Source organism: Montipora capricornis, chromosome 9 (assembly GCF_036669925.1).
Source record: "Montipora capricornis isolate CH-2021 chromosome 9, ASM3666992v2, whole genome shotgun sequence".
Lineage (NCBI taxonomy): Eukaryota > Metazoa > Cnidaria > Anthozoa > Scleractinia > Acroporidae > Montipora > Montipora capricornis.
In genome coordinates, this window is record NC_090891.1 from 50294993 (window position 1) to 50317973 (window position 22981).

General features: G+C 47.0%; 2 non-coding genes across 2 annotated transcripts; one reads left to right on the forward strand and one right to left on the reverse strand.

Annotated features, from left to right (window-relative positions):
• Nucleotides 1–10132: 10132 nt before the first annotated feature.
• Nucleotides 10133–10323, reverse strand: LOC138017950 (U2 spliceosomal RNA). The gene has a single exon (XR_011125982.1). It is a non-coding gene; the product is annotated as a U2 spliceosomal RNA (small nuclear RNA).
• Nucleotides 10324–12985: 2662 nt separating this feature from the next.
• LOC138017922 (5S ribosomal RNA) lies at nt 12986–13104 on the forward strand. The gene has a single exon (XR_011125961.1). It is a non-coding gene; the product is annotated as a 5S ribosomal RNA (ribosomal RNA).
• Nucleotides 13105–22981: the final 9877 nt, after the last annotated feature.

A 22981-nucleotide genomic window follows, 5' to 3' on the forward strand; every position in this document is an offset into this window, starting at 1 on the left:
GAGCAGCAGAGAAAAGATCCGAATAGAAAGAACGAAAAACATCACACAACCCATCCTTGTCCGTAACCAAAGTACCATCACTAGCTCTCAGCGCCGAGATATTACGGTCAGTGCCGTTTTTCTTTTCGAGCCGGAAGAAGTAAGCAGAGGAGGACTCACCCTCCTCCACCCACCTCGACCGGGCACGAACTTGAGCACCACGAGCAACCTCAACATCCATAGAACGAAGACGAGACAGAGTAGAAAGGTACACAGGAAGAAAAGAAAGACGACCGGAATCAATATGACTTTTAAGATGAGCAGCAAGACTAGACAAAATATTACGTTCCACAACTTTACTTTTACCACGATCTTTACAATAATTAATACTAATACGCTTAATATGAGCTTTACCGCTGTCCCACCACCTAAGAAGGGAAGGAAAAGAAGACTGACGAGACTGCCAGTAAGACCAGAAAGTTGAGATGAGGTCGATATACTCGGCCTCATCCAGAACAGAAAGATTGAGCTTCCACAACCCCGGACCCGGAGGAACGGAGCTGGGGAGAGCCCATGAAAAAGAAAGAGCACAATGATCAGAAAAAGGACACGGCAGAATGTCTACAGAAGACACATAAGGCACCCAAGCAAACGGACAACCGATGAGGTCAATGCGCGAAGCAAGGGCCCCATCGGGCCGGAACCAGGTGAAAGCAGAATCATTTGGGTGCCTTTCACGCCAAATATCCACCACACAACAATCCGAAAACATAGCTGACAACAAAACAGAACTTTCACGAGAGACATCAAAAGGACAAGACCCGCGGCGATCCCGAACACGGTCCAGGACCGTGTTGAAATCGCCACACAAAAGAGTAGGAACACCAGGATCAATAGAGTCAACACAACGAACCAAAAAAGCGTCACGATCAGGATTACGGTTAGGAGCGTAAATAGAAGCAACCCGAAAAACAGAACCACGAAGAGAAAACTCAACCAAAACAAAACGACCATCAAACTCGCAAACCACAGACTTACACTCCAAAACCGAACGATACAAAACAACCACACCACGAGAGTGATTTGTACCAAAAGAACCAGCACACAAATAACCAAACCGAGAAAACCAAGAAAGAAGATCATCATTAGAGACTGCGTGGGTCTCCTGTAGACAAACTACCGAGGGAGAGAGATGGGACAGCCACTGGAGAAACCCAAGACGCTTGTCACCATCTCTCAACCCATTAACGTTTACAGAAATTACAGTAAGAGCCATAATATTACAAAAAAGTAGTGACAAACCCATAACAAAAAATAAATGGTGGCGAGACAACGGCTAAATTAACGGCGCCTAGCAGGGCTAGGCGAGGAAGCACGACGACGAGACCTATGAGGATCCGGGCTAAGAGGAAGCCTCTCGTCCCCGGAACGAGACCGGGAACGAGAGGACGGACGAAGGGCCATCCCCGAGCCAGAACTACGAGAACTGACCCGGGGAGGAAGAGGAACGGCAAACGGAGCTGACTGCTGGGAAGAGTTCCCAACCCGCCCAGAGCAAACAAGATCATCGGCAGAAGACGGCAAGGCTGCCTTCAACTTTTGTACCAAAGCCACCGTTTCCTCTCTGGACACCAGAGGGGGCAGCAACTCCCCCGAACCACTATGTGTAACTTTGACTGGGATTCTCGACCGCAAAGGCCTAGAATCCGTATTCACAGAGGCCGAACCGTCACCAGCCAAGCCCAACACACCAGAATCACCCGACGATGGTGTCTCACCCAAAACAGACCCCGAAAGGGGAGAAAAGGTAGGGGAGGAGTCCATCACCTCCTCCTGTGACTCACCAGCCTGACCGGTGGAAGCCCCCAAAAACATGTCGCTGGGTTTGGGTTCCAGTACCCTCTCCTCAGCCCCCCCCCCCAAAAAAAACACTCACAGAATCCTGGCTAGGAGAGGGATCCAGAACCCTCTCCTCAGCCCCCCCCGACTCGCTAACCAGCAAAGGCTGGCTTATCACCTCGTCAAGTTGATTATCCCGAAGGTCAACACTCATACTTTCACCCGCAGAAGAACCAGACACTGGGGCAACTGGGGGCTCAACAGAGCCAGGCCTCACAACAGGGGCAGCCTCAACATCAGCATTAAGAACACCCTCATTCACGTCATTATCATTATCATTATCGTTACCATTATCATCATTATCATCATTATCATTGTCGCTGTCGACATCTGTAGCCGGGTTACCCGGCACATACCAAGCTGGTTTGGGGCAATTGCGAACAAAGTGCCCTGCTTCATGGCAACGACGACATTTACCCTTTAAAGGGCAATCCGCAGCCTTATGGTTATCGTGACAAATATCACAAACAAGGGGCTGCCCCCTATACCAAACCCTACAATTTACCCCGTCAATCTTGATGTTGCGCGGGATTTCATGTTTGCGCACCATGCGCACCAACCGCGTACCAGTATAGACACCAGGGACATTAGTCCACTGCTGGTGCTTAACTTCTTTTACGTCACCAAAAAACTTTAAAGAATCTTTAACTTTATCATTGCTGCCCTCAAAAGGGAACAGATACACCATGACCAAAGTGACTGGGACGGAAGAAATGACCGCACAGCGGACATCACCAAAAAGTATGGACCCGGCATCCTCATAGGTCTTCTTATGAGCTGGGTCAATAAAAGAAATACGAACGATTCCCCCTGGACAGACCTGGATTGAATCAACCAGGCCAGCCAGGGAGTCAGCTATGATGCCGGCAACCCCAGCATGGGAAATCCTAGCGGGGAAGCCGGACTTTGTGATTAAAGTGCGCGTATTGCGCGGAACCATTATGATAATATATGCTTTTAAAGTCAACCACCAATTACAGTATAATAGATCAAACTAATTTAAGATTAAACCCTAAGCAGATGCTAAAGGATTACTATTGACAATTACTTATTTTCACACAATAAACCACACTAATACCAAATATTATACCTCACTTAAATAGTAAGATACTTATAAAACAAATATGGATGATAAATATGAATATAAATTCACCACTAATATATATCAAACAGCCACTTCCTTAAGAAGTAGCTTTCAAATAACACACTAATTTATAAGCTCCACACTAATTGTTCGAACGCCCAAGAAAGAAACCCCTTGAAACCAAAGGGAAACCACGCAAAAAGTAAGGAAGTTAATATATTAACAGTTTAATATCACACTAAAATTTTTATTACTAACCCCTTAAATAACTTAAGGAGCCACCAGCAAGCAAGAACACACCAAAAAATATATCAAACCACACGAAAAAACCAAGAAGGACACACCAAAGACGTACTAAATGAAGTACCAAAACAAAACAAAAGGCGGGCTCAAAGAGCCCTGCAAGGGCGAAAAAGAACCAAAAAAAGACTCGGCTTACCCCGGGTTACCGCAGAATGCAGAGCATTAGTCCCCGGGAGGGTCACCGAGCAAGAAAAATGAAAAAGAACAAAAGAAACCACAAGATACTCTTACCACACTCCACAAAAGGCCACACTCCAAAAATGAAAAATTATGTCAAGGCCACACTCCAAAAATTGAGGTCTCCCAGCAAGAAAAAGAGCTCACTCTGCAGGGTTTGACTTTTTACGGCCAAACCCGCGTTCAGGTAAGTTTTTTTATGTTTAAGGCGAATGGCTGGCCCCAAGGTAGGGTGAGTGCAATGGCCGCCAGACATAACGACGAATCCGTCAAACACAACGGTTCACCTCAAACGGGGGTGCACCAACACGCCAACTTCGCCGGGGAATCGAACCCCGCCCCTACCAACAAATAACAAAAAGACAAACACACAAACGAGGAATTGCATCTAGGAGATGCCTCGCCCGACTTACACTCCTAAATGACAATTCGACAAAACGACAAAAAAGACTCAAAAACAACTGGACAAACCAAAAAAAGCACGACCCAGCACAAGGGTGAAAAGCGACCCACAAAGGGCCACCCATCAACCGACTTACCCAACGCCAAGACGTTGGTTCACCCCCGAAAACAGGCCAGGACATGCACACGCAACACAACACCAGTACCTAAATATGAACGACCAGAGCATCATTATGCAACGACGCCACCACACCACGACCACCCCACTGACGGACAAAATAGCGACGACGGCGGTCAGACCGGAAACGACGGAAAAACAATGGAAGATTAAACCGAACCCGAGACTTCACACGCTCCATAACGTCAACAGCCGAAGGACGAACACCCCTAAAACGAAAGTCATTACGAGCCCCCCAAATACAGAACTTGCAGACATTCAACATATAAACAAAAACCCGCGGAACCACAGACAACTCATCAGCCGAGAAACCAAAAAGCGCATGACGAACCAAGATAGAAGGACAAAGAGGAGAAGCCAAAAACATAAGAGACTGAAGCCATGACAAAACACTGACCGCCAGAGGACAGTGAAAAAACAGATGCTGAAGAGACTCGACAGGAGCAGAACAAAAACAAGCAGTGGAAAGAGCATAACCAAAACCAGCGAGCCTTTCGGCCGTGTAAAGGACCCCATGAGAAATTTTCCAAGACAAATCAATAACTGGACGATCCAAATCAAAAAAGAAAAGCTGACGCCAAGTAGAAGACCAATAGAGAGAACCAAACAAAGGAAAGAACTTCTCCTCACAATGAGGAGAGACAGCATTCTCGGACAAAAGAAACAAATAAGCTGATTTCGTGGTCATAGAAGAAACAGGACAAAAATCAATACCCGAACCAATACCCAAAGAAGACGCTGTAAGGGATCCTTTACACGCCCGCCAAGCAGTCAACAGAGAACGATAAAACGGAGGCAGAGAATCCGGCGAAAAACAAAGCGGAGCAGAAAAAACGAGATGCGGAGGAGCGGCAAGCCGAGAAGAAAACCAAAAAACCATGAAAGTGACCCAAGAAGACGGAGAAGAAACAAAACGACGAACCCACTGAACATGAAGAGCCATAACCTTACACTGAAAATCCACAACAGAGAAACCACCCAAACAAGAAGGCTGAACCACAACACGACGAGCGACCAAGTCCCGCTTACCGCTCCAAAAAAATTTAAAAATTAACGTATTCAATTCGACACTGACCCACTGGGGAACATGGATTAAAGAGGCCACGTACCACACACGGGAAAGGGCCAAGGCATTGATAACAAGTGCCTTGCCCTTATAGGATAACGATCGCTGACGCCAAGAGTTCAAAGCATTTTCAACCGCGGTGATACGCGGCCTCCAATTGTCCTCCTCCAAATTACCCGGACCCAGAAAAACCCCCAACACCTTCACCTTCACCGATGACCAAGTAATGTTCACCGGTGAGTCAGTGCGCCCATTCCAACCACCCAACCACAAACCTTCGCATTTTCCAAAATTTAATTTAGCCCCAGACCCCCTCTCATACAAAGAATAGACATCAAAAACAGCCAAAATACCAGGAACAGAGGAAACAACCAACGTAGTGTCATCAGCGTACGCAGAAATAACAGGCAGAGAAGACAAAGAACCAGGAAGAGACAAACCAGAAATTAAACCACTAGAACGAATATTACATGCAAGTACCTCGGCAACCAAAACGTAAAGGAGGGGAGACAGGGGACACCCCTGCCTCACCCCACGAGATAAACTAAAAGAATTAGAAATATAACCATTAACATTTACACAACTACTCACATTATTGTAAAATAAATTAACCCACCCAACAAACGACTGCCCAAAACCCATGGCATATAGAGTAGAACGAAGGAACGTCCAATCGACCCTGTCGAATGCCTTTTCTTGGTCGAGAGAAAGAAGAGCAGCAGGAACACCAGAAGAAGAGCAAAAATCAACAACATCACGAAGAAAAGCAACATTTTCACCAATAAAACGGCCAGGAACACCACAAGACTGATCTTTATCAACAACCAAATGAATAACTTTAAGAAGACGAGCAGCAATAGAACGAGAAGCAATTTTATAATCGACATTCAACAGGGAGATTGGACGCCAGTTTTTAGGGTCAAGACGATCCCCTTTCTTAAACGATAAAGTAATAATACCTCGGCGCTGAGAGTGAGACAAACAGCCCAAACCAAAAGCAGAATTCAAAACACAAACCAAATCCAAACCCAAAACATGCCAAAATTTTAAATAGAATTCCATGGGAAGGCCATCACAACCAGGAGCTTTACCACGGGCCATGCCCTGAAGAGCTGCAAAACACTCCTCCTGGCTGAGAAGACCTTCGCACACCTCACTATCATTATAAGGAAGAACTGAAGAAATGTTAGAAAGAAGCTCAGCACGAGCATTGGAGTCACAAGGAGCAGCAGAGAAAAGATCCGAATAGAAAGAACGAAAAACATCACACAACCCATCCTTGTCCGTAACCAAAGTACCATCACTAGCTCTCAGCGCCGAGATATTACGGTCAGTGCCGTTTTTCTTTTCGAGCCGGAAGAAGTAAGCAGAGGAGGACTCACCCTCCTCCACCCACCTCGACCGGGCACGAACTTGAGCACCACGAGCAACCTCAACATCCATAGAACGAAGACGAGACAGAGTAGAAAGGTACACAGGAAAAAAAGAAAGACGACCGGAATCAATATGACTTTTAAGATGAGCAGCAAGACTAGACAAAATAGTACGTTCCACAACTTTACTTTTACCACGATCTTTACAATAATTAATACTAATACGTTTAAGATGAGCTTTACCGCTGTCCCACCACCTAATAAGGGAAGGAAAAGAAGACTGACGAGACTGCCAGTAAGACCAGAAAGTTGAGATGAGGTCGATATACTCGGCCTCATCCAGAACAGAAAGATTGAGCTTCCACAACCCCGGACCCGGAGGAACGGAGCTGGGGAGAGCCCAACAAAAAGAAAGAGCACAATGGTCAGAAAAAGGATACGGCACAAAGTCAACAGAAGACACATAAGGCACCCAAGCAAACGGACAACCGATGAGGTCAATGCGCGAAGCAAGGGCCCCATCGGGCCGGAACCAGGTGAAAGCAGAATCATTTGGGTGCCTTTCACGCCAAATATCCACCACACAACAATCCGAAAACATAGCTGACAACAAAACAGAACTTTCACGAGAGACATCAAAAGGACAAGACCCGCGGCGATCCCGAACACGGTCCAGGACCGTGTTGAAATCGCCACACAAAAGAGTAGGAACACCAGGATCAATAGAGTCAACACAACGAACCAAAAAGCATCACGATCAGGATTACGGTTAGGAGCATAGATAGAAGCAACCCGAAAAACAGAACCACGGAGAGAAAACTCAACCAAAACAAAACGACCATCAAACTCGCAAACCACAGACTTACACTCCAAAACCGAACGATACAAAACAACCACACCACGAGAGTGATTGGTACCAAAAGAACCAGCACACAAATAACCAAACCGAGAAAACCAAGAAAGAAGATCATCATTAGAGACTGCGTGGGTCTCCTGTAGACAAACTACCGAGGGAGAGAGATGGGACAGCCACTGGAGAAACCCAAGACGCTTGTCACCATCTCTCAACCCATTAACGTTTACAGAAATTACAGTAAGAGCCATAATATAACAAAAAAGTAGAGACAAACCCATAACAAAAAATAAATGGTGGCGAGACAACGGCTAAATTAACGGCGCCTAGCAGGGCTAGGCGAGGAAGCACGACGACGGGACCTATGAGGATCCGGGCTAAGAGGAAGCCTCTCGTCCCCGGAACGAGACCGGGAACGAGAGGACGGACGAAGGGCCATCCCCGAGCCAGAACTACGAGAACTGACCCGGGGAGGAAGAGGAACGGCAAACGGAGCTGACTGCTGGGAAGAGTTCCCAACCCGCCCAGAGCAAACAAGATCATCGGCAGAAGACGGCAAGGCTGCCTTCAACTTTTGTACCAAAGCCACCGTTTCCTCTCTGGACACCAGAGGGGGCAGCAACTCCCCCGAACCACTATGTGTAACTTTGACTGGGATTCTCGACCGCAAAGGCCTAGAATCCGTATTCACAGAGGCCGAACCGTCACCAGCCAAGCCCAACACACCAGAATCACCCGACGATGGTGTCTCACCCAAAACAGACCCCGAAAGGGGAGAAAAGGTAGGGGAGGAGTCCATCACCTCCTCCTGAGACTCACCAGCCTGACCGGTGGTAGTCCCCAAAACACTGACGCTGGGAGAGGGATCCAGTACCCTCTCCTCAGCCCCCCCCAAAACACTCACAGAATCCTGGCTAGGAGAGGGATCCAGAACCCTCTCCTCAGCCCCCCCCGACTCGCTAACCAGCAAAGGCTGGCTTATCACCTCGTCAAGTTGATTATCCCGAAGGTCAACACTCATACTTTCACCCGCAGAAGAACCAGACACTGGGGCAACTGGGGGCTCAACAGAGCCAGGCCTCACAACAGGGGCAGCCTCAACATCAGCATTAAGAACACCCTCATTCACGTCATTATCATTATCATTATTGTTACCATTATCATCATTATCATCATTATCATTGTCGCTGTCGACATCTGTAGCCGGGTTACCCGGCACATACCAAGCTGGTTTGGGGCAATTGCGAACAAAGTGCCCTGCTTCATGGCAACGACGACATTTACCCTTTAAAGGGCAATCCGCAGCCTTATGGTTATCGTGACAAATATCACAAACAAGGGGCTGCCCCCTATACCAAACCCTACAATTTACCCCGTCAATCTTGATGTTGCGCGGGATTTCATGTTTGCGCACCATGCGCACCAACCGCGTACCAGTATAGACACCAGGGACATTAGTCCACTGCTGGTGCTTAACTTCTTTTACGTCACCAAAAAACTTTAAAGAATCTTTAACTTTATCATTGCTGCCCTCAAAAGGGAACAGATACACCATGACCAAAGTGACTGGGACGGAAGAAATGACCGCACAGCGGACATCACCAAAAAGTATGGACCCGGCATCCTCATAGGTCTTCTTATGAGCTGGGTCAATAAAAGAAATACGAACGATTCCCCCTGGACAGACCTGGATTGAATCAACCAGGCCAGCCAGGGAGTCAGCTATGATGCCGGCAACCCCAGCATGGGAAATCCTAGCGGGGAAGCCGGACTTTGTGATTAAAGTGCGCGTATTGCGCGGAACCATTATGATAATATATGCTTTTAAAGTCAACCACCAATTACAGTATAATAGATCAAACTAATTTAAGATTAAACCCTAAGCAGATGCTAAAGGATTACTATTGACAATTACTTATTTTCACACAATAAACCACACTAATACCAAATATTATACCTCACTTAAATAGTAAGATACTTATAAAACAAATATGGATGATAAATATGAATATAAATTCACCACTAATATATGTCAAACAGCCACTTGCTTAAGAAGTAGCTTTCAAATAACACACTAATTTATAAGCTCCACACTAATTGTTCGAACGCCCAAGAAAGAAACCCCTTGAAACCAAAGGGAAACCACGCAAAAAGTAAGGAAGTTAATATATTAACAGTTTAATATCACACTAAAATTTTTATTACTAACCCCTTAAATAACTTAAGGAGCCACCAGCAAGCAAGAACACACCAAAAAATATATCAAACCACACGAAAAAACCAAGAAGGACACACCAAAGACGTACTAAATGAAGTACCAAAACAAAACAAAAGGCGGGCTCAAAGAGCCCTGCAAGGGCGAAAAAGAACCAAAAAAAGACTCGGCTTACCCCGGGTTACCGCAGAATGCAGAGCATTAGTCCCCGGGAGGGTCACCGAGCAAGAAAAATGAAAAAGAACAAAAGAAACCACAAGATACTCTTACCACACTCCACAAAAGGCCACACTCCAAAAATGAAAAATTATGTCAAGGCCACACTCCAAAAATTGAGGTCTCCCAGCAAGAAAAAGAGCTCACTCTGCAGGGTTTGACTTTTTACGGCCAAACCCGCGTTCAGGTAAGTATGAACTTTTTCAGCCTCTCCATGGACCGCAAAATGCAACTGCTCTGCACATAGCTTGTGGTGGCTTCTTGTCGTCCCAAAACAGGCCAGGCCGGTGACTTGCTCCTTCCTAGGGAAGGCAAGAAAAGGTGGAAGCTGGTCAGTCAGTCTGTCAGTCGGTTGTTTTACTTTCAATTGATTATTTCTTCCCCGGAGGGAAGTGGGCCACACTCGGAGGTAGTGCTATACCGAGGCAACCTGTGGCCGGGATGCGGCAAGCCTCTTTTCCATGGCCTAGTTCCAAAAATCAGTTAAATATATGAGCTGCTCAATGAGCAGCATATCAGGTATTAAGCTGATAAGAACAGATTAATTTTTTTTAAACATATAAAAGCCCAACAAGGGTGGTTTATTTGAAACAAAGCAAATCGTAATTACAGTGCAAGTGCAAACATAGAAGATAAACGAAGTCCACTGCTTGTGAGTGCAAACCAACTAAACGCTATCTAAAATTACAATGCATATGAAACTCAACAAACGAAAAGGGAGTGAGGTGACTAAATGCAAAGTAACACACTATCCCCGTCTATGCGGCACAAAACATTCATTCATTCATTTATTTTTGCGCCAGATGTCAACAAGACAAAAGTCAGATTTTAAAGTAGTAAGGGAAGCCTTGTCACTTGCAAAGTTAGCCTTCAAATTGAAACGATCTAAATCGGAATCAATACACTTGAAATCACCGTCCAACACAAGCTCCCTTTGGGAAAGGAAGAAAGGATGCAAATTTGCATAAAAGGACTTCTGACCAGACACTGAATTGGGGCTTAAAAATTAACGATATTAATCTTAAGTGACCCGACCAACAGTAGTACAGTTAAAACCCGCCCATCAGAATCGTGCAAAAAACACAAGATCTTGCCACTAACCTGAGGGGAAAAGAGAATTGCCACGCCAGCGATGACCAGGCCACTTGTTGTCAATCAAAGTAGCCTCCTGTTTGCAGGAGACATGAGTCTCCTGTAGAAGAAAAATATCATACTTCATCTGAGAGAGCTCGTGGCAAATAGGCTCAAACTTTCGGGCGGAACGGAGGCTGCACACATTAATCGTTGCAATTTTAAGTGTAATACTGTTGAGGGACAGAAGGAAAAATCCTAAAAAAAATAATGTTAATTACTCCTGCCTTTGCGCCTTACCGGGGTCCAGTCGCCCTCACTGTCATCAGAAGTATGGGAAAGCACATCCTCTTGCCGATGGGAGGACCGGTCACGCGACATGCTACGATCTCACCGAGGGGACTAATCATGCTTCCGGCAGCGACGGCCTCGGTCCACGCGGTCCGCCTCAAAGAATGACTTCCATCTTACAAGATCTTTCAGAGTGTCCTGCAAATTCTCTTGGTTGCTCCGCTTTCTTCTTTTCTATTTCTCCTCCTCCTCTGTTTCCTTCCTCGCCTTCTCCTTAGTTTTCCTCCGATCTACTGCATCAGTCTGCTTCTGCTCCTTTTTCTCAGTTTGCATCGGTTCATTACTAGGCTGGCCGGTGGCGTGACTGGATGGTTGACTGACTGGATGGCTGGCAGGCTGGCTAGCAACCTGGCTGTAAGACAAACCTGCTGCAGGAACAGGTGCAACAGAGGCCCCATGTGGAGGAACATTGGCTCGCTGCACAACATTAGCACAAAACGACAAGTAGGCGCACTAACTAGTCTCATGATCAGGGACAAGACAGATAGAACACATAGGTGAATGTGGACAGTCATCCCTACTATGACCAGGTTGTTTGCAGGCGAGGCAGCGTGATGACCGACAATCAATTAGAAGATGGTCTTCACTGCAGCAGCGCCAACAGATCTTGGGCTGGCCAGGGTACCACACCCTGATAACCTCACCAGCAATGAGAAGGGTCACAGGAATCTTCGACTTAAAGACCATGCAAGCAGTACGAACACCATTAAGGATATTATCAACAACTCTGTCTCTGCGAGGAGAAGCACCCTCCCGTTGCAAGAGAGGCACCCTATCAGAACAGAATCAGGAAGTTCCATGCTGCCACATATATTTTATTAATCAAAACTGTACGCTCCCTGTAACCTAGGAAAACCTCACAACCGGCTATCTTAAATGAATGGAGGTTTAAGGCGTGGAATTTAGCTTCTGGTTTGTCAAAGGATACAACCCAGGTGTTGTTAGACTTCTTATGCTGAACAGAAACAATGGATTCCACATCAAGACCGGCAGCATCCAACCCCTCAATGATACTCTGTGTCATACAAAAGGTGTAAACTGAAAAGGTAATTGAAGCAAATTTCCGCAACCTCACTCTGTCACCATCCACTCTAAAAACATCAGCAGAGACACTTTTCAGCTCGGTACCACGATCACACAGGTCCAAGAGGGCAGACGGGCTATCCAAAGTAGTCAGTGGGACTGAGTCAGCCCAAGAGGTAGGCTCAGGCGATGACAGCAGCTGAGGGCTGGTTTGGCCTTGGTGGATCTGGCTCGGGTATGACGGGCTCGGTTTCATCTGACACGGCTTGGTCTGAGACGGACTGGACTGGTTGGCTCCGGACTGGGTAGGGCTGATCAGGCCCGACTGACTTGTCTCTTCAACAGGATTCAAACTGTTAGGAGGTTCCACATGTGCAGAAACTTGATTCTTGTCGGTCTCCATATCTACCATATTCGTCGCAGACATAGCTGAGGTCTGCAAAAAGGCTTAGAAAAAAGGTCAGTAAAAATGACACACGCCTACCGTGCCCTATGGTACTTAGCCAAAAGGCCGAGAAGCGATGCCATAACATGCTCGCAGCACACGGAGTGCTGCTAGTCTCCTGGTCGCGAGGTATGGTGGTCTGATTATAATCCGTCCCGAGTAGGGAATCTGCAAAGCCAACCTAAAAGCGAGGCGGGCACACACAACGATTGCCTACTTGTACAGTGGACAGACAGACGGACGGCAGGCACGCAGCCACAGCCACCAGCACTGCATGGCATTTGCGTTGACAGCAAGAGGACAAATTCACATGGTGGTTCCTCCGACGTCTTTTTCAGGGCAAATTACTTGTCTACGACCATACAACTGGGTAACCACCAGATCTCGTCCGATCTCCGAAGTTAAGTCCTGTCTGGCGGGGTTAGTACTTGGTTGGGTGACCGCCTGGGAATACCCAGTGTTGTAGGCTTTAATTTTTCAGTCTATCCACTTGATCATCTCAAAGAATCTCAGTTCCCCCCACGAAAGAAAATTCCAATACAGGTTTTTTAAAACACAACATGTCAAGCAAATGTCAAAAATGACAAATGCAACAAAAACAAAATAGTTCACATGGAAAAGGTCAAGGGAGCGCGTGTGCGCGCGATCTTATCAAACCAACGTTTATGACATCAAAGCTATCTTTTCGTCTGAGCAAAGAAGAGGACACAGCAAGTGAGAAATTGACGCACTGTTAAACATTGGATGAAAGAGAAACTAGTGGGCAACATGTGTATACAACAACGGCTACAAAATTATAAAATTGATCTAGCGAAAAAGGGACTTCGTGGAGTTGACATTTTCACTGTTCTCTGCTCAACAGGGACAGTATTCAGGCCCCAGTTGTTCAAAGGGTGAACAACATTATTCAGCAACTGATGGGAGCACAGGACGAAAACACCACGGGCCAAGGAGCAGACCCTCACACTTGGAGAGATTAAGCTTCGAACCAGAAGCCCTCTCAAAAAGGTTATGTACGGAAAAAACAGGCTCGATGGCAGGGTCAGAACAAACAATGACAGAAGTGTCGTCCGCATAAAGAGAAACAACAGGCAGGGAAGAGGAGAGACCAGGGGGCTGTAGACCAGTGATGGTAGGATGAGAGCGCAGCGCAACAGCCAAGACTTCAATGGAGATGACATAAAGCAAGGGAGAAATTGGGCAGCCCTGGCGAACACCCCTAGAAGGCCAGAAAAAGTTCGACTGGTAGCCGTTAACAAGGATGGCACTCCTGACATTGTTATACAGTAGTTTGACCCAGGAGATGAAAGATGCACCAAAACCAAACTTTTCGAGAACACGAAAGGGGAAGGCCCAGTCCACCCTGTCAAAGGCCTTCTCCTGATCGAGAGACAGGATGGCAGCTGGGGTATCGGTTTCAGACATATAGTCGACCAGATCTCTCAGGAAGGAAACTGAATCCCGATGAAGCACCCACGGACACCGCAGGTTTGATCGGGATGGATGAGAGAGGGAAGGACTCGAAGGAGGCGACCAGCCAAGACTCTAGCGCACAACTTATAGTCAAAGTTAAGGAGGTTGAATGGCCGCCAAGTCTTATGTTCCAGGCGATCTCCTTTCTTGAAAATGAGAGTAGTAAGGGCGGTCTTCTGAGATGCAGACAGAGAGCCGGACGAAAAGGTATCATTAAAAACGTCCACAAGGTCAGGGCCAAGAATGTGCCAGAAAGCATGATAAAATTCTTTAGGAAGGCCGTCAGACCGGGGAGCTTTCAAGTCGGCCATCCCTTCTAAAGCATGGGAGACTTCATCCAGAGAGAAGAGGCCTTCGCACTGGCCACTTTTGACAGTAGAAAGGTGAGAAGACAAGCCAGACAAGAGATTGTCCTGAGCAGATATGTCAATAGGACATGCAGAGAAGAGATCTGAGTAAAAGTCAACCCAGGACGAGCATATGGACACAATGTCAGTGGCAAGTGCGCCATCGGGGAGGCGAAGGCCAGAGATCCAATCCTAGGCACCACGCTGTTTTTCAAGACAAAGAAAATAACGGGTGGAAGCTTCGCCTTCCTCATCCCAATGAACTCTCGAGCGGACCTCAGCACCCTCAGCTTCGGACTTATCAAGCTCGGCTATCTTGGCAAGGGCCTTCTCATACACATCAAGGAGAGAGACCCTGCCAGCATCAATAAGAGACTTGAGATGACCAGGGAGGGACTCTAGAAGAGCAAAGGAAGCCTTACGAGATGAAGACCAGCGCGAACAGTACTGCTGGCACATACCCTTAATATGGTCTTTACCTTTGCCCACCAAGCCTGAAGGTTGAATGAGGGCTTGTCGATTCAATCCAGGTCTGTCCAGGGGAATTATCCGTGTTTCATTTATGGATCCTGCTCAAAAGAAGACCTATGAGGAGGCCGGTTTCATTTCATTCGGAGATGTTCGTTCTAATGTTGTTGTTTCAACCCCAATTACGTTTGTCATACACCTTATTCCAAAATGGCAGCCATTTTAATATTCTTTTGTTTCCTTGCAAATTGGCCCTTTGGCCTCGCTTTCAAACGTAAAATTAAAAAATATTTAAACTCGAACGAGGCCAAAAGGGCCAATTTGCAATCAAACAAAAGAATACTGCAATGGCAGCCATTTTGGAACAAGGTGTATGGCGTATCTGTTTCCTTTTGAAGGGAATAGTGATCAGGTTAGGGAGGCGTTAAAATGTTTTGGGGACATTAAAGAAATCAGGCACCAACAGTGGTCAAACGTCCCTGGTGTGCATACAGGCACTCGTCTTGTACGCATGCTGCGCAAGCATGATATTCCTCGTAACATAACGATTGATGGAGCGAATTGCCGTGTTTGGTACAAGGGGTAGCCCCTTGTCTGTGACATGTAACGATAATCATAAGGCGGCTGACTGCCCTCTAAAGGGGAAATGTAAGCGGTGTCACGAGCCTGTGTGGTATGTGCCGGGTAACCCGGCTATTCATAATGATGATGATGATGACAGCGACAATGATAGTGATAATAATGTTGTTGGTGCGGATGATGCCCCCGCTGTGCCTGAGACTGTTGTGGCTGTGCCTGCTGGGGACCCGGCTGGGCCTGCTGTTGGTCCTCCTCCAGTGGCTTCTGCTTCTGCCATGGAGTCTGTCACTGGGATTGTGGCTCCTCCGGAGTTGGGGGAGAGTGCAATGGTTGTTGATGAGCCGGATAACCAGCTCGATGAGTTGGCCAGCCAGCCGTTACTGAGATTTAGAATCCCTGGCAAGGCTTGGCGTGCTGGTGGCTCTGGGGACTCGCAGCCCCCTTTTCTGTCACCACAGGAAAAGGCACGTATGGTCCAACGTTTGAAGGCTACTCTTCCGTCTTCTACTGACGATATTGTTGGGGTTCTTCTCAGCTTCCACGTTCTTTTGCCATGCCTCTTCCTTCCCGGGTCAGCTCTCGTTCTGGCTCGGGGATGGCTCTTCGTGCGTCCTCTCGTTCCGGGGATGAGAGGCCTCCTCTCAGTCCAGACTCCCATAGGTCTTCACATCAACGTGCTGCTTCGCCTAACCCTGCTAGGCACCGTTAAAATTTGCCGTTGTTCCACCACCTTTTTAGTTTTTGTCATGGGTTTTTCGCTACGTTTTTGCTTTATTATGGCTCTCACTGTTATTTCTGTTAAAGTTAATGGATTGAGAGATGGTGAGAAGCGTCTTGGTTTCCTCCAGTGGTTGTCCCATCTCTCTCCTTCCGTAGTTTGTCTACAGGAGACCCACGCCGTCTCTAATGGTGATCTTTCTTGGTTTTCTCGGTTTGGTTATTTGTGTGCTGGTTCTTTTGGTACGAATCATTCTCGTGGTGCGGTTGTTTTGTATCGTTCAGTTTTGGAGTGTCGGTCTGTTGTTTGCGAGTTTGATGGTCGTTTTGTTTTGGTTGAGTTTGGTCTTCGTGGTTCGGTTTTCCATGTTGCTTCTATTTATGCTCTCAATTGTAATCCAGATCGTGACTCTTTTTGGGTTCGTTGTGTTGATTCTATTGATCCTGCTGTTCCAACTCTTTTGTGCAGTGATTTCAACACGGTCCTAGATCGTGTTCGGGATCGCCGCGGGTCTTGTCCTTTTGATGTATCTCGGGAAAGTTCTGTTTTGTTGTCGGCTATGTTTTCAGATTGTTGTGTGGTGGATATTTGGCGTGAAAGGCATCCAAATAATTCTGCTTTTACCCTTGCATCACGCATTGACCTCATTGGTTGTCCGTTCGCTTGGGTGCCTTATGTGTCTTCTGTAGACATTCTGCTGTGCCCTTTCTCTGATCATTGTGCTCTTTCTTTTTCATGGGTTCTCCCCAACTCTGTTCCTCTGGGTCCGGGGTTGTGGAAGATCAATCTTTCTGTTTTGGATGAGGCCGAGTATATCGACCTCATCTCAACTTTTTGGTCTTATTGGCAGTCTCATCAGTTTTCTTTTTCTTCCCTCACTGGGTAGTGGGACAGCGGTAAATCTCATATTGAACGTATTAGTATTAATTATTGTGTTAATCGTGGTAAAAGTAAAGTAGTTGAACATGATATTTTGTCTAAACTGGCTGCCCATTTAAAAGTTCATGTTGATTCTGGTCGTCTTTCTTTCCTTCCTGTTTACCTTTCTACTCAGTCTCGTCTTCGTGCTATGGATGTTGAGGTTGCTCGTGGTGCCCGGTCGAGGTGGGTGGAGGAGGGTGAGTCGTCGTTTTTCTCGTTTTTACTTATATAGCTCTTCGTAGTGGGTGTCCCTCCCGTGGACTGATGCTGGACATCCTGTCCTAACCCGATGTAAGCCCTTCTTTTAGTTTCAAGTAGGCGGTAGCCCCACGCAAGTGTAGGTGGGAACTCCGTAGTTACCTCTCAAGCTTATTTTCTTAACCGGGTAGTCTCAGAGAGTATAGGTGGGAATCCCACCAGTAGCTCAAAAGCATTGTTGTAGACAGTAGCCCCACAGAAGTGTAGGTGGGAACCCCATATTTATTCGTAGGTGGTAGTCCCACAGAAGTTTAGGTGGGAACTCTGTATTTATCCCTTAAGCCAAATATTATTTCGTTTAGTGCAAGTGTGTGTTGTCCTAAGTAGCGTGTGCATGTATGTATGGAAAGAACTTAAGTGAGGCCATCGCTACTGTGTGCATGTGATGGATGAAGACCCTTCGCTGATCCACAGCATCAGGAACTTCTTATGCAACACCCAAGGACAGAGAAAAAAAGTAGGCGGTAGCCCCACAGAAGTGTAGGTGGGAACCCCGTATCATTCCATAGTTTCCTTTAACTGGGTAGCCCACAGAGTGTAGGTGGGAAACCCTGCTTTATTCCATAAGATCCTGTGTTTCAAAATATTTTCAATATTTTTCCATATCTCCTTTTTCTTTTTGATACTTTTCCATGATGAGACGGCCTCTTACTCTCAATATTTTCTGTGTGAGGAAACTCTCTGATAAGTCCAATCCCGATATCATGAAGGAGGTCATTCGGCAGCTGGGTGAACTTGTTGTTGCTGTCCAGGTCTGTTACGAGATTCTGAGAGTCACTTTTCGCATGGAACAAGCCTTTTGTGCTGCCACATCTAAAGAAGGGGTTTACCTCTTCCATTTGTGGTCCCGGATCTTGGGCGGAGGTTCCCCCGCCACGGTTGTTCACATTTTTGACTTTCCCTTCAAGGAGAATGACTTCCACATTGAAGTTGCCCTTGGGCCTTTTGGCAATGTCCCAACAGTCAAGTTTTTACTGGCACTCGCCTAGTGACGATGATTGTCACTGACCCTGTACCCAACTTGTTCAAAATCGACGATTATCAGTGCCGTTCATGGTACAGGGGGCAGCCCCTAATATGTAACCTTTGTGCTGTGCACGGTCATGTATCAGCTAATTGTCTCAACAAGGACAAGTGTCGTAGGTGCGGCCTTTCCGGTCATTTTGCTCGTAATTTCACCAACCCGTAGGGACAGGGCCCTCCTGCGGCTTCATCCGGTGTGGTCTCTTCTTACATTGATCTGGGGGATTTTCCCCCACTCGTTTCTGCCCCTCCCCCTCTTCAGCGGCCTTCCCATTCCCCTGATTCTGGAGACCCTAATGGTAATGTCACCGGTGAGCCTACTGTCGTTATTCCGTCCCTTGGGGTTTCTGAATTTGAGACTGGTCCTCCTCTTATACCTTTTACTGAGGCATCCAAGCAGCTTTTGTCCCCTTCTGTAGTCTCTGTCAGCTCCTCTCTTCTTGAGGACGCACAGGGACCTGATGACTCGCCTTCTCTACTGTAGTTTTTTCTGTCCTCTTCATGGCTCGTTTTTTCTCCCTTAATGTTAATGGTCTTCGTGACCCAAATAAATGTTTGTCCTTCCTTCAGTGGCTGTCTCGTTGCTCTTTTGACTTTGTGTGCCTTCAAGAGACCCATACCGTTTCTGCCTCTGAATGCTCTTCCTGGTTCTGCTCTCTTGGGTTCTCTGCTTTGTGCTCTCCTAGTACTTCTCATTCCTGTGGCACCGCCCTTCTGCTCCGTAATTTTTGCACTTTGCATGGCTCCATTTCTGATTCTTCTGGGCGCTTTGTGTGTGGTGACTTTGAACTCAATGGGATCTCCTTTTGTGTTGTCTCTCTCTACGCATCTAATCGTGATCTAGATTGTGCCGCTTTTTTTCACTATGTCTCTGACCAGGTTGACCCTGGTATCCCAACAGTCGTATGTGGTGATTTTAATGCTGTCTTTGATTGGTCTTGGGATCGCCGCGGATCCCTCCTCTTTGTGCTGCGATTCGTCTCGCTCCTTGCACACTCTCTTTGATGACTGTTGCGTCATTGATATTTGGCAGTACCTTCACCCTCGTACATTAGCTTTTACTTAGACACGGCCCAACGGGCCCGTCTCCTCCAGGATTGATCTTTTTGGTTGCCCCATCTCCTAACTTCATCATGTTTCCGAGGTCTGCCACGAGTATGGGAAGCGGGGACCGGAACCGAAGCACCCACCTGAACAACCATCTCCTCATTAGCAGGGCGACCATCGCCCGAGCCGGCCTCCAAAGAGGGCACAACAACAGGTGGAGGAGGCTCCAGGTCTTCAGCCGGACCCCGTTCAGCCTCCACACCGGGAGGCTGAGAACTGGCTCCACCGTCTGGATGAGAGGTGGGCAGAAGAACTCCAGGAGCCGGTAGGTTGTTAGTCGAACCCCAGGCGTTCCGGCACTCACGGGCGACGTGACCAGACTGATGGCAGCAGCGGCATCGACCATGCAACGGACAGGCTTTAATGCAATGACCTATCTTTTGACAGATCATGCAGTACGGAGGCTGATGACGGTACCATACGCGACAGTTAAAGCCAGCGATTAGGACATCACCAGGAATATCCTTAGTGAGCGTGATCTTCAACTGGCAATTTTCATCACGCAGGCCCGAGAACTGAGGATGCTCTGACCAGTGGATAATGTGAACCACCCCAAAGGACGTGAAGAATGTCTTCAAAACAGTATCAGGAACCTCCTCCAGACAGTCGTGCAGGTAGACCAGGCGAGGACCAGAGTCAGTTCCAACAAGGCGCAGGGGGGCATCACGAAAGGTGATACCCCTCTCCAACACGGTAGCACACATGGCAGGCTTCTTGAACGTGAGCCGAACAGCACCATAGCGGAGGAACTGAACCGTGGAAAACTGCTCCCGAGAAACGGACTGCAGAAGATCTGGCAGGACAGCAGAGGGACCCAATGACTGGAAAATGGTCGAAGGGAAAAATGCCACCAGGCTGCTAGGGCACTGGATGGTGTTGGCCATGACTAGGCAGAAATTGGCGAGACCGAAGTCAGGCCCTAATCAGACCAAGCAGAGGCTGAGACTGGGTGACCCGAAGGACAACCCAAAAAGTACCACAAGCCTTCAACGCTACCTAGCCCACAAAAGGCTATTAACTTGGCACCAGTACCGCACTCATAAATGAAGACACATTTAAAAAGTCTGGTAAGAGATCGAAAGTCTTTCAAAATAGTTGTCGTGTCATCAGCATAAAGACAAACGTTAGCTTGATAACTGGAAGAGCCGGGTAAGAGAAACCCCTCAATCTGTGGTCAGGTACGAATAAGATTGGCTAAAATCTCAACACACCAAACATACAGGAGGGGGGACAGGGGGTCCCCCTGTTGAACCCACGCTCGAGGGGAATTTGCGTCGTGAGCCAGTCATTTAACATGATACGCATATTTGCGCCAGAATGTAGGGTCGTGACCCAGTGGCAAAAACTAGGGCCAAAGCTAAGCGAGGGCAAGAGCTCAAGCAGAAAGGAATGGTTAACTTGATCACAGGCCTTCTCCTGGTCAAGGCTCAATAGAATACAAAGAAGAGTTAAATTTCCATAGACCAGGACCATGATGAATAACATATCGAGGCGCACGTGCAAATTAACGAAATCATGATCAGACAAACAACACGGAAAAATAGACGAGGATATAATGGTATTCCGTAAATTATGAGAAACAAAAAATTTATCAAGGCGTGAGCCGACAGAGAAGTTAGAATTAAACCAAGAGAAATCTCAAGAACGGGGATACAATTTGTGCCAGGCGTCAATAAAATGCAATGATGATCGAAAATCAGTCAAATACCAGGCGAGAGAAACATTGCCGCCAAACTTTTTGATCCTTTTCCATGATGAGACGGCCTCTTACTCTCAATGTTTTCTGTGTGAGGAAACTCTCTGATAAGTCCAATCCCGATATCATGAAGGAGGTCATTCGGCAGCTGGGTGAACTTGTCGTTGCTGTCCAGGTCTGTTACGAGATTCTGAGAGTCACTTTTCGCATCGAACAAGCCTTTTGTGCTGCCACATCTAAAGAAGGGGTTTACATCTTCGATTTGTGGTGCCGGATCTTGAGCGGAGGTTCCCCCGCCACGGTTGTTCACATTTTTGACTTTCCCTTCAACACGGAAAAATAGACGAGGATATAATGTTATTCCGTAAATTTTGAGAAACAAAAAATTTATCAAGGCGTGAGCCGACAGAGAAGTTAGAATTAAACCAAGAGAAATCTCAAGAACGGGGATACAATTTGCGCCAGGCGTCAATAAAATGCAATGAGGATCGAAAATCAGTCAAATACCAGGCGAGAGAAACATTGCCGCCAAACTTATGGAGATCACGTCTGTAGCAGTTAAAATCGCCGCCTAGAATAGTAAAATCGGCAGGCAGGAAAAAATAATGGAGCAACATTGAACGTGGTTAAGGACAGAAACTTTTCACAGTGAAACGCATTATTGAAGGTGAACCATTATAAGGTTTACGCTGGAGACAACGGATGCATTGTGGAGCAAATCCTTTGCGATCCAAGGCTTCAAAGATAACAGTGGTGTCGATCCATTGAGACGAAAAGAAAAAAGCGGTGCACGGACACTCAGGCAAAAAATTGGCAGGATAAAAGTGATCCTTCTCAAAGGTAGACATATTCTCAAGCGGACAATTCGGTGTATCGGTAAACGGAAGAGAAGCATTCGAAGTCGAAGACATATGAACATTTAAGATAGCACTATCAGCAGCACATACTAGTTGCGTATCACTCAAAGAAGACTCAACAATATCACTCCAAGAGGTGGACATGGCTGGGCCGGCACGCTTCCGAAAAACGGCCGGCAATCACACGAACCACAAGGAAGAGCACAGAAACAAACCGGTAGGGCTTTGGCCTGGTCTAAGCCGTCAATAACACAACCAAAAGGACTTAGCCAAAAGGCCGAGAAGGGATGCCATAACATGCTCACAGCAGACGGTGTGCTGCTAGTCTCCTGGTCGTGAGATATGGTGGTCTGATTATAATCCGTCCCAAGTAGGGAATCTGCAAAGCCAACCTGAAGGCGAGGCAGGCGCACACAACGATTGCCTACTTGTACAGTGGACGGATGGACGGACGGATGGACGGATGGATGGACAGATGGCTGGCAGCCACAGCCACCAGCACTGCATGGCATTTGCGTTGACGGCAAGAGGACAAATTCACATGGTCGTTCCTCCGACCTCTTTTTGACTTCCTCTTATAAAAGAGTATATTTTCACTGCAAATTACTTGTCTACGACCATACCACAGGGAAAACACCGGTTAGGGTGTTAGGGCAGGGTTAGTACTTGGATGGGAGACCGCCTGGGAATACCCCGTGTTGTAGGCTTTCCTTTTTCGTTCTATCCACTTCATCATCTCAAAGAATCTCAGTTCCCCCCACCAAAGAAAATTCCAATAAAGGTTTTTTAAAACTCAACATGTCAAGCAAATGTCAAAAATGACAAATGCAACAAAAACAAAATAGTTCACATGGAAAAGTCGGACTTGCATTCATGAGGGAGCGCGTTTGCGTGAGATC